A 9,850-nucleotide genomic window follows, 5' to 3' on the forward strand; every position below is an offset into this window, starting at 1 on the left:
AATCATTTATGTGCCCTGAAGGGTATTGTGGTGAATCCTGCTTCTTTCTCATCAGAGTGTGGCCAGCTTCTCTCTTTCCTGACATCTGACTTCTCTAGCTAGATGACACTGAAATAGGGATTTTTGTATCTACCAGCGGGTAGGACATTCACCAGGTTTGTCCCCTCAGGCTTTCAGGATCACATTTATTCCAGGTCATTTACAAAGGACATTTCTAAGTCCTGAGAACTGTCTACCCATTGAACATGGGTGACAGTTAGTTCTGACCAGCTCCCTCCGCCAGGCATCTAGTGTTCTGACCTCTAGGGTTCTTTGTTTCTGATCTTCTACAGAGTGCAGAGGCCACCTATTGTGAAGCTGTCTGGTGTGGCACAAACTGTTGTTCTGGGAAATAAGAATCCAGAAATACTTCAAATAAAGGCAACTGCTGGGTTGGAAAATGGAAACTAAGCATGTTAGCTAGCACTCAGGCTGAGATAACTGTTCTAATAGCAGGGAGAGTAAAGACTAGGAGTGAGGTATCTGCAAGGAAAGGGGAAAGGAAAGTCCCATATTAAACAGAGGCTATGATTCCACAAATATGATGCATCCATTATATGGTCATGTGTCACTTAAGGGCAGGGGTACATTCTAAGAAATGTATCCTTACATTTAGTTAATTTCATCTTTGTGTGAAGATCATAGTGTACTTCCCCAAACCTAGGTGGTGTAGCCTATTGCTTCTAGGCTACTACCTGTCCATCATGTTACTGTATGGAATACTGTAGGCAGTTGTAACACAATGGTAAGTATCTGTGTATCAAAACATATTTAAACATAGAAAAGGTACAGTAAACATACAGTATAAAATATGACTAATTATACACCTGTATAGGGCACTTACTATGAATGGAGCTTTCAGGACTGGAAGTTGCTCTGGGTGAGTCAAGTGAATGGTAAGTGAATGTAAAGGCCTACAACATAGTACTATAGATTTTATACATAGTGTACACTTAAGCCACACTAAATTTATTTTTAAACATTGTTTTTCTTAGCTTTAGCTTATTATAACTATTTTACCTTCAAACTTTAATTTTTTAACTGTTTAACTCTTATTGATAACACATCTTAAAACATAAACATACTGGACAACTGTACAAAAATGTGTTATTTCTTTAAATTCTTATTCTTTCTATAAGATGTTTTCTATTTTTTAATTTTAAAACTGCTTGCTAAAATGTCATGTATAAACACATACATTAGCCTAGGCCTACACAGGCTCAGAATCATCAGTAACACTGTTTTCACCTCTACATCTTGTCCCACTGAAAGTAAGGTCTCCAGGAGCAGTAACAAGCATGGAGCTGTCAAATACTGTGAAAACAATTCATTCTTCTGGAACACCTGGACCTGTCTAGGCTCTTCGTGAGGAGGTTTCACTCTTTTCAGAAGTATTTCCTTGGTGGTTTGTTTGGTTTGTTTCTTGTTTTTCATTGTAGATTTGCTTACAAGCAGATAATGCAACATGAACAGTTCCCTCTATTAGTGAAAATCATTTGTGTTGGGGTCCATGTTTTCAAACTTTTTAAGAGACGTATTACAGTTTGCAAAAGCTTTGGCTAAACCCTTACTGTGAATTTCCTTGCAGGGGAGGAGTCCTTTTTTTCATTTCCTACAGTTTCCTTTACTCTGGTTTCTTTTTCAGCTCACATGCCTGTTTCAGTTCCAATAATTTCTCATGAATCAATTCCTCAGAACGATCTCTAGGAGCTCCTCAATGTCATCTTTATCCATACCCGTACTAAAGTTGTTTGGCATTTCAATCACAGCCTCATTGATTTTTTTCACCTGTGTGCTATGGCATTACAAGCTATGACATCACTAGGTGATAGGAACCTTTCAGCTCTATTATACTTTTGGGGGACCAGCATTGTATGTAGTCTGTCACTGACCTGAGTGTTGTTATGCAACATATGGCTGTATCTAAACTTCATTAAACTCCCACAACCCTGGTGATAGACATCCTTATATCCATTTCATACAAACAGAAGGGACCTGTGATTAAGAAAGAAAGACGAGATTTGCCCCAAGTCTCAGAGCACTACTGATAGAGCCAGGCTACAAGCACAATCCAGTGGCACTCTTTTCTCCCCACAATGTTGTCTTTCTGTGCAATAAGATTTGAGTGCACATTCTGGAACTTACGCTGTGGTGAATTCATTAGACTAGTCTCCTTTGCAGTAAAACAAAATGATTAAACTAGTGTTAACATTTGTCTCAGAAAAGCCTGAGGCATCCATCAACATACAAATTTGGAATTGCTGGATTCTACCTAGTGGAGAACGTCCATATGAGAATAAGACAAGAAAAGAAAAGCAGAGCTAGGAAATAAAGAGTGTTTATTCTAATTGTATTGTTTGGGTCCTGGGTTTTGCTAGTCTGTCTCCAGGGCATTTTCAGAACATGAAAATAAGCCCTCTTTTTGCTTAATTCTGTTTAAGTAGATGTCTAAAAAACTCCTGATTACAATTATGTTCTTTGGAATGATATTAAAAACAATGTTTTTCTTTAATTGTTTTTTGCAGATTTTCTAAATTTGTTTAAATGCATAATAAAAACATGTTATGCCAATTCCAGGTTTAATAATTCACTTTAATGGCATGAGTTTGATGCCATTTCCTTCTACTTATCTAAGCTCAAAACTTATTCATTCCTTAAGCCACAGCTCAGAAATTGCATTTTATTAAAAACATTCCTAGCTCCCCTATAAGAATATTTATGTATCTGGCCCTTCTTTCTCATAATAAACACTCAAGTATTTGTGATCAGAGTTAGTGGTTTTAAATAAAATTATTTTATTGCTTTATTTTTAAAAAATATTTCAAATGCAAAAGATCCTACAATTAGGCATAGACTACCAGCCAGCAAAAACCATGCCTCCACCTCTTAAGAAACTATAATCTTTGGTGTTATCTATATTTCTAAAAGAATTTCTTAATATAAACATATCTATTTATCATTTAATATAACAACAAATGAAAGCCAACTGTACATATGGTACTAAAAGTTTGTTTTCAAAAAAACATCTTGTTGAAAGTTTATATTTTAGCATAGGTAGATAAACCTATTTTTTCTTTTTAAATTACTTATTCTATTATATGCATTCCCACATTTTGTTTAACTAGACCTTATTACTGGAGATGCACAAATACACACATTTAGGTTTTTCTATATAACAGTGCTACAATAAACATCCTCTTACATAAATCTTTGCTTACCTGTAAAAATGTCCCCATGCAATAATGTGTTTAAATAGAGACAATGGAAAATTGCAAAAATTTGTCTGAAGGGTCAAAAGAGAATAAGCAGAGCAAAGAAATGAAGAGCATCTCTCCAGGATATTTTCAGAACTGGAGATAATAGACTTTTCTTTTTTGTCTGATTCTGTTTAAGTTGGAGGTCAAAAACTTATATCCAAATGATCAAAAAGTATGTATATTTACATTTTGTGTTTAAATATTGCAAAATTGTTCTCTCAGTTGCTTTTACTAATTTGCTCTCCTACCAGTAGTTAATAATGGTTTAGCTTATTCTTTCATAAAGTTCAGAAACATCACATGTCAACATTTTTGGTTTAATTCTGCTGGTATAGGGTGATATGCACTTACAATTTGCTTTATTTTGTTTATGAATCAGTTTATTTCAATTATGGGTGCACTACTTTAGGTAAATGTATACAACATTTATACAACATTTGATCATAACTTTTTCTCACCCCTATATTAGATTTGGTTCTCCAGAGAAATAGAATGAAAAGATCAATGATGATAAATGGTAGATGATAGATAGATAGATAGATAAGCATATTTATTATTAGAATTGGTTCACGTGGTTCTGAAGGCTGAGGAAGCCGCTTGTCAGTCATCTGCAAGCTGGAGAACCAGGGATGTCAATGGTATGATTCAGCCCTATTCCAAAGGCCTGAGAACAAAGGGACTGCTAGTTTAAGTCCAAGAGTCTAAATGCTGAAGAATGAGGACCTCTGATGTCTGAGGGCAGGAGAAAATAAATGTCCCAGCTCAAGGAGAGAAAGACAATTCACTCTTTCTTTTGCGTTTTTGCTTCAATGTGCCCCCAGTGGACTGGGGCATTGGATGATGCTTACCCTCATTGATGAGGGTGGATCTCTATATTCAATCTACTAAATCACCTTCTAATCTCTTCTAGAAACACCCGCACAGACACATCCAAAAATGATGTTTTACTAGCTATCTGAGCACCTCTTCAGACAGATAAATTGACACGTAAACCTATCCATCATACTCCCTATATTTGCCTATTTCTTTCCTACTGAATTTATGGTATTTCTTTTTTAAATTCTTACTTGTTTTTCTGTTTCTCACATGTGTTTTTCTTTAGTATTTTGACTTTTGTTATCTTTTTATGTGTACATTTTTAATTTTACATAATCAATTTATCTTATGGATTCTGGATTCTTCATTTTTATTTAGAAAATCTTTTCTTTCTCCAATAATTTTTTTATATTTTTGTAGAATTTTATTATTTAGTAGCTATTGATATATTAATAATAAAAATAATAAAACCAACATATTGGACACATATTGCCAGGCATTGTATTCAAGTTTGTGCATTATCTTATTTAACCTCAAATAAATTGATGAGATAGGAAATTAAGTCTTAAGAACATTGTACTAATTGTCAAAGCTGTGAATATATTGATAGCAGGGCCAATATTTAAACCCTGAAAGTCTAACTTTAGAGTCCCTAGTCTTATTACTACAGTATATTTAGTAGATAAAATAATATTTTACCTAAATTATTTAAAAAGCAAAACACAAATTTAAGAAACTCACTGTGTACATGAATAGTTGTTACTTTAATTTTTAACATGTAACTGAATGAGTATTAAAACATAGGACTTCACCCGCTTCTTACATAAATTTTTCAGGGAATGGTAGCCAAAAGCTGAAGCAATTTTGATTTTAGTACTTGGGTAGAAATTGGCTTGCTGGCCAATGCTCTCCCTCATGCTCAGATACTCATGCTTCCCCTCACTTTCATTCCCAAACTTTTCGCATCAAAATAATTCACATAGTCCCAACTAACACCTTAGAAAATGTAAGTACTCAAAGATTATGATACACAATAAAATAAAAATAATGCTAAACTGGAAATCTAAAAATTAATATAAAGGTGGAAAAAATAACTTTACTTCAGAACTTTCCAACCTAAAACTTTTAGAATTAATCTATTATAACAGCTCACAACATTTGAAGGAGGGGCCCATCTCCGGTTTCCATAGCAGCATCTTCACTCGTGGGTGTGCACACTCAGGGAATGCTTAGGATGCTCTGCTGGGGTGAAGGAAGTAAACATTAGAACTTCTACTTGTGTGTATTTATAAATATGTCAATTATTTTACAAATATGTAAAGCATAGCTAAAAAATATCTCTCTATATTGTACTCTAGCTTTATTTTTCTCAGAGAAGCATGGTATAAAACATAGAGATCTAGTATTATTTTATTTTTATTTTGTGTACCAGTTGTTCAGTTATCATTTACTGACTAATTCATAGTGTTTTATTGTTTTTAAATTATAGGTTTATTATATGTTTTATATATGTTTGAAATCTTTATCCTAGCTCACTTAACTATTTGCTGACTTATGTGCCAACATCAAATATTTGTATTACTGCCCTGAGTAGTGTGGCTAAGTGAGTTGGTCATTGTCCAACAAACCAAAAGGTTGCCAATTCACTTCTCAGTCAGTGCATATACATGCCTGGATTGTGGGTCAGGTCCCTATTTGGGGGCATGCTAGAAGCTACCAATCAATGATTCTCTCACACGTTGATGTTTCTCTCCTGTTTCTCCCTCCCTTCCCGTCTCTGTAAAAATAAATAAATAAAATTTTAAAAAATGTTTCTATTACTGTCTTGTAGTGTAGTAGTAATACTGTTATTAAACTTATTAGTTTATCATGCTTTATTATTATTCTTAATTTTATAATACTTATTTATGCCTATTCTTACATGTTTATACATATGAGGTTTAGTATCAACTTGATAAGTGGTAAAGAAACAAAACACCCAGTCACTATTTTATTAATACCATTAACTTTACAGATTAATTTTGAAAGTTGAAATGGTTACAACAATTATTCTTATTGATTAAATACAAAGTATTTTGGTAACTTATTTTTATCTTCTTTGTAAATAGAGTAAATCAAAAATGATCACAAATTCTTTGAAGCTTCTTCCGTCAAAAGTTGAAATCTTTTTTCAAATCCTTGGATCCAGGCTGTCATCCTCTGTCTGTCAGGGACTAAAACAAAAGAAGTAGTTAGAAGGTTAAATGGTTAAAATTAAAAGCTTATGTAACTAACTTAGTTGACAAGAGGGACATGGAAGAAATAGATTTTTTTAGAAAAGACAAAAGATTTCTTAGGAGAATTAAGAGATAATTAACCTTATAATAATGTTTGTCTATAAAGGTATATGTGATATTTTTAGGGCCATAAAATTCCCCAGAGAGGAAAATTTTAGTCGATTTACTTTCAGGCCTTCTCCTGGGACTAGAAGCCTCCCCAAAGAGGAAATTTATGGCAATCCTCATTCCTCCAGAGTTCCTGCTTTTAGTCAGATGAGGGAAGCTCTGACAAGACTTCTTTCTGCATCTGTTGAATCTCTGATGTCTTTAGCTTAAAATAAACTTTAAACCAACTCTATGATTCTGAGTGGGCCCCTGCAAGTTTTTAGGTTAGACCTAAAATAACCTGTGGCTTATACTCTCAGCATTTTAGAATGCTGCTATGACCCCACAAATAAGCCTGAACCAGCTTCTTGGATGATGAGATCACATGGAAACAGTGAAGGCCAGTATCACCACATGGGGCAGAGGTGAGTTGTCCCAGCTGAGCACAGCCCAAACTGCCAGCCAAAACAAGTAGGAGTGCATGTTATTGTTGTTTTAAGTCAATGAATTTGGAGGTAATTACACAGTAATGAATGACTGATGGATATTTAAAGTTTCTTCTTCTAGGTCCCAGACTTTTCCTATTAATTTTATTATATAATTCATTTACATGCATTCACTATTGTAAATGAAATCTCTATTTTCAAGAGGTTGTTGTTTATAAATGTGAAAGCTGTGTGTATTAATTTTGTACCTGTACTAACGAATTTATTTAGAAGTCTAGTGGATTTTAAACATAAATACTTGAAGTAATCAGCCATGTGATATTTTGCTTCTTCTTTAACAAAGATGTTTTATGCATATATACCTTCTGTATTTCTACTTACTAATATTTCTTGGATAATGTTAAATAATAGTAATAGTAATGATACATATATTTTATGATCCTGAATGTAATGATACATTTTTCTGTGCTCAACTATTAAACACTACACTGAAAATTAAGTGATTTTAATAAAAATATATTTAAAATTTTATCACAAGTTTTATGGCCATCAATTTAAATTTTGCATAGTTTTATAGTAGTTATGTTTTATACTAACTAAATACTTAGTATAAAGTATTTAGTTATTTATTTTTATACTAATTGCATAGTGTGTTATATACGTTTTATACCTTTTTTATTATGCTGCTTGCTTTTATACTAGTATTTGTTTTATACTATATTATATACATATATTTCTTAATATTGTCAGTCTTTATTTTGGAAAAAACTCCAGGTTTCTATAGTATTTTCTAGTTTAGTTTTTGCTAGCGTCTGTTTTATTTGAAACTCAAATCAATATTTTTAAATGAGTTTTCTTTCTTCATACTGATGTGTTTGGGTTTGATATCATGGATGTGTTTGATTTTTAAAAATAGTTTTGAACTTTTCCTCTGCTCCCAGTGCTCCAGACAAGTTTAAATAGCACCAGCATGATCAATTCCTTGAAATATTGATAAAATTCACCTCTAATAACTTGTGGTTTTTGGTCTTTGCAGAATGGTGAGGAGGAAGCTGGCTTGTTTTTGAATATGCTCAGTTTCTCTCATGCAATTAGACTGTTTATGTTTTCTGTGACTTTATGTATTGATTTGAGCAGTTTGCATTTTCTCAGAAAATAATTTACTGTTTTCAGCTTTCTATTGATTAGAAGGAAGTGATGAATTGTTTAATTTCTTTAATTTTCTCTGTACTGTAAGTTCTTTACCATACACCCTCTGATCTTTTGTGTCTGCTTCATCCCTTATCTTTCCTGATTATGTTACAGAACACAACAAGGGGGGCCTGAGACAATATACTATTATTGAAAGAAGGCCCCGGGTCCGTTATGTCCGCCGCCAGAGGAAAGACGTCTCTCAGTGCCAGAGATTCGTGAAAAGGAAAGGAAATGTTTATTTAATGCTATACAAACTTAAAGTAGTGACCTAATGTCTTTATCAAAAATCCCAAAGTCCCCCAAAACACCCACAAACACACACAGTCCTTCCTTCCTTCCCCCTTTGCCCAGTCCAGAGTACCGTATCTCAGGAAAGGAAATACAAGTCCATGGCTCAGACAGTCCTCTGGTTCTTAGTCCTCCATCTCCATTGGGAGACCTCCCTGGGTTCCCGGCACCCTCGGCTGAGTTGCCAGGGTCTCTGCTAAAACCAGGTGGTGGTTCCCCTTCTAAAGCTGTGGGGGTCCCCACTCTGTCCAGGCCTCGTGGTTCTCCCTCTCAGGGCTGCGGGAAGGGGAGAGTCCCCACTCTGCCAAAGCTGCGTGGCTCTCTCTCTCAGGGCTGCTCATGGTTCACTCCCCTAATGGCCGCCAAGTCTGGGTTTTAAATCCCCGCGGCCAATCTTCCTCTGCAGCCTCATTTCCGACTCCTCCCACACTCGGCTTCACTTGCCAGAATTCATATCCTTCCAGCTTTACTGGGCTGCCATCTTGAGTCTGGGCAGGTGTGGCCCATGTCCTGGAGCCAATCTTCTCCGAGCTCTCACGCAGGCGCTGTAGCTTGGGGGATCTGCCCCCAGTCACGTGTTGGTGGGGAAGTTACTTCCATTCCCCTGGCTCAGAGATGATCACAGCTATTTAACATATCTAAGCGACCAGCCAAAGGCTATAGATATGTTAAATGACCATGCCAGAGGGTAGCTGCAAGGCTGTTGCTATGCAAAACAGATCTCAATGGCCCTGCTCCATTTGTCCCTTCCCCCAACCCACACCCTGGGTGGGGGGATGGAGACATCTTAAAATCTCCTGGACACCTTAAGTTCTGGACCCCATTTCAAATGCCCATTTGGGGTCCCCCCTCTTGGCTGCACCCTGTAACAATTAGATTACATTTTATTGTTTTTGAAATAAATCACATTTAGATTACATATTATTACTATATTTGTTTCAGATGTGTTTTCATTTCTTTTTTAAGTTACTTTATTGTTGTTCAATTACAGTTGTCTACATTTTCCTCCCACTATTCCCCCTCACCCCAGTCAAACCTACTTCCCTCCCTTGCTTCCACCCTCCCCCATGGTTGTGTCCATATGTCCTTTATAGTAGTTCCTGAAAACCCTTCTCCTCACTGTCCCCTCCCCTTTCCACTCTGGCTATTGTTAGATTGTTCTTAATTTCAATGTCTCTTGTTATATTTTGTTTGTTTTTTTCTTCTGTTGATTATATTCCAGTTAAAGATGATATTATATGGTAGTTGTCCCTCATCACCTGGCTTATTTCACTTAGCATAATGCTCTCTAGTCCCATCCATGCTGTTGCAAAGGGTAGGAGCTCCTTCTTTCTCTCTGCTATGTAAAATTTCATTGTGTAAATGTACCATAGTTTTTTGATCCACTCATTTACTGATGGACTCTCACCCGTATTTTTTGGACCATAAGACACACCTAGGTTTTAGA

The sequence above is a fragment of the Phyllostomus hastatus genome, unplaced genomic scaffold (assembly GCF_019186645.2).
Source record: "Phyllostomus hastatus isolate PE091 unplaced genomic scaffold, TTU_PhHast_1.1 phas_scaffold_60, whole genome shotgun sequence".
NCBI classification, from domain to species: Eukaryota; Metazoa; Chordata; class Mammalia; order Chiroptera; family Phyllostomidae; genus Phyllostomus; species Phyllostomus hastatus.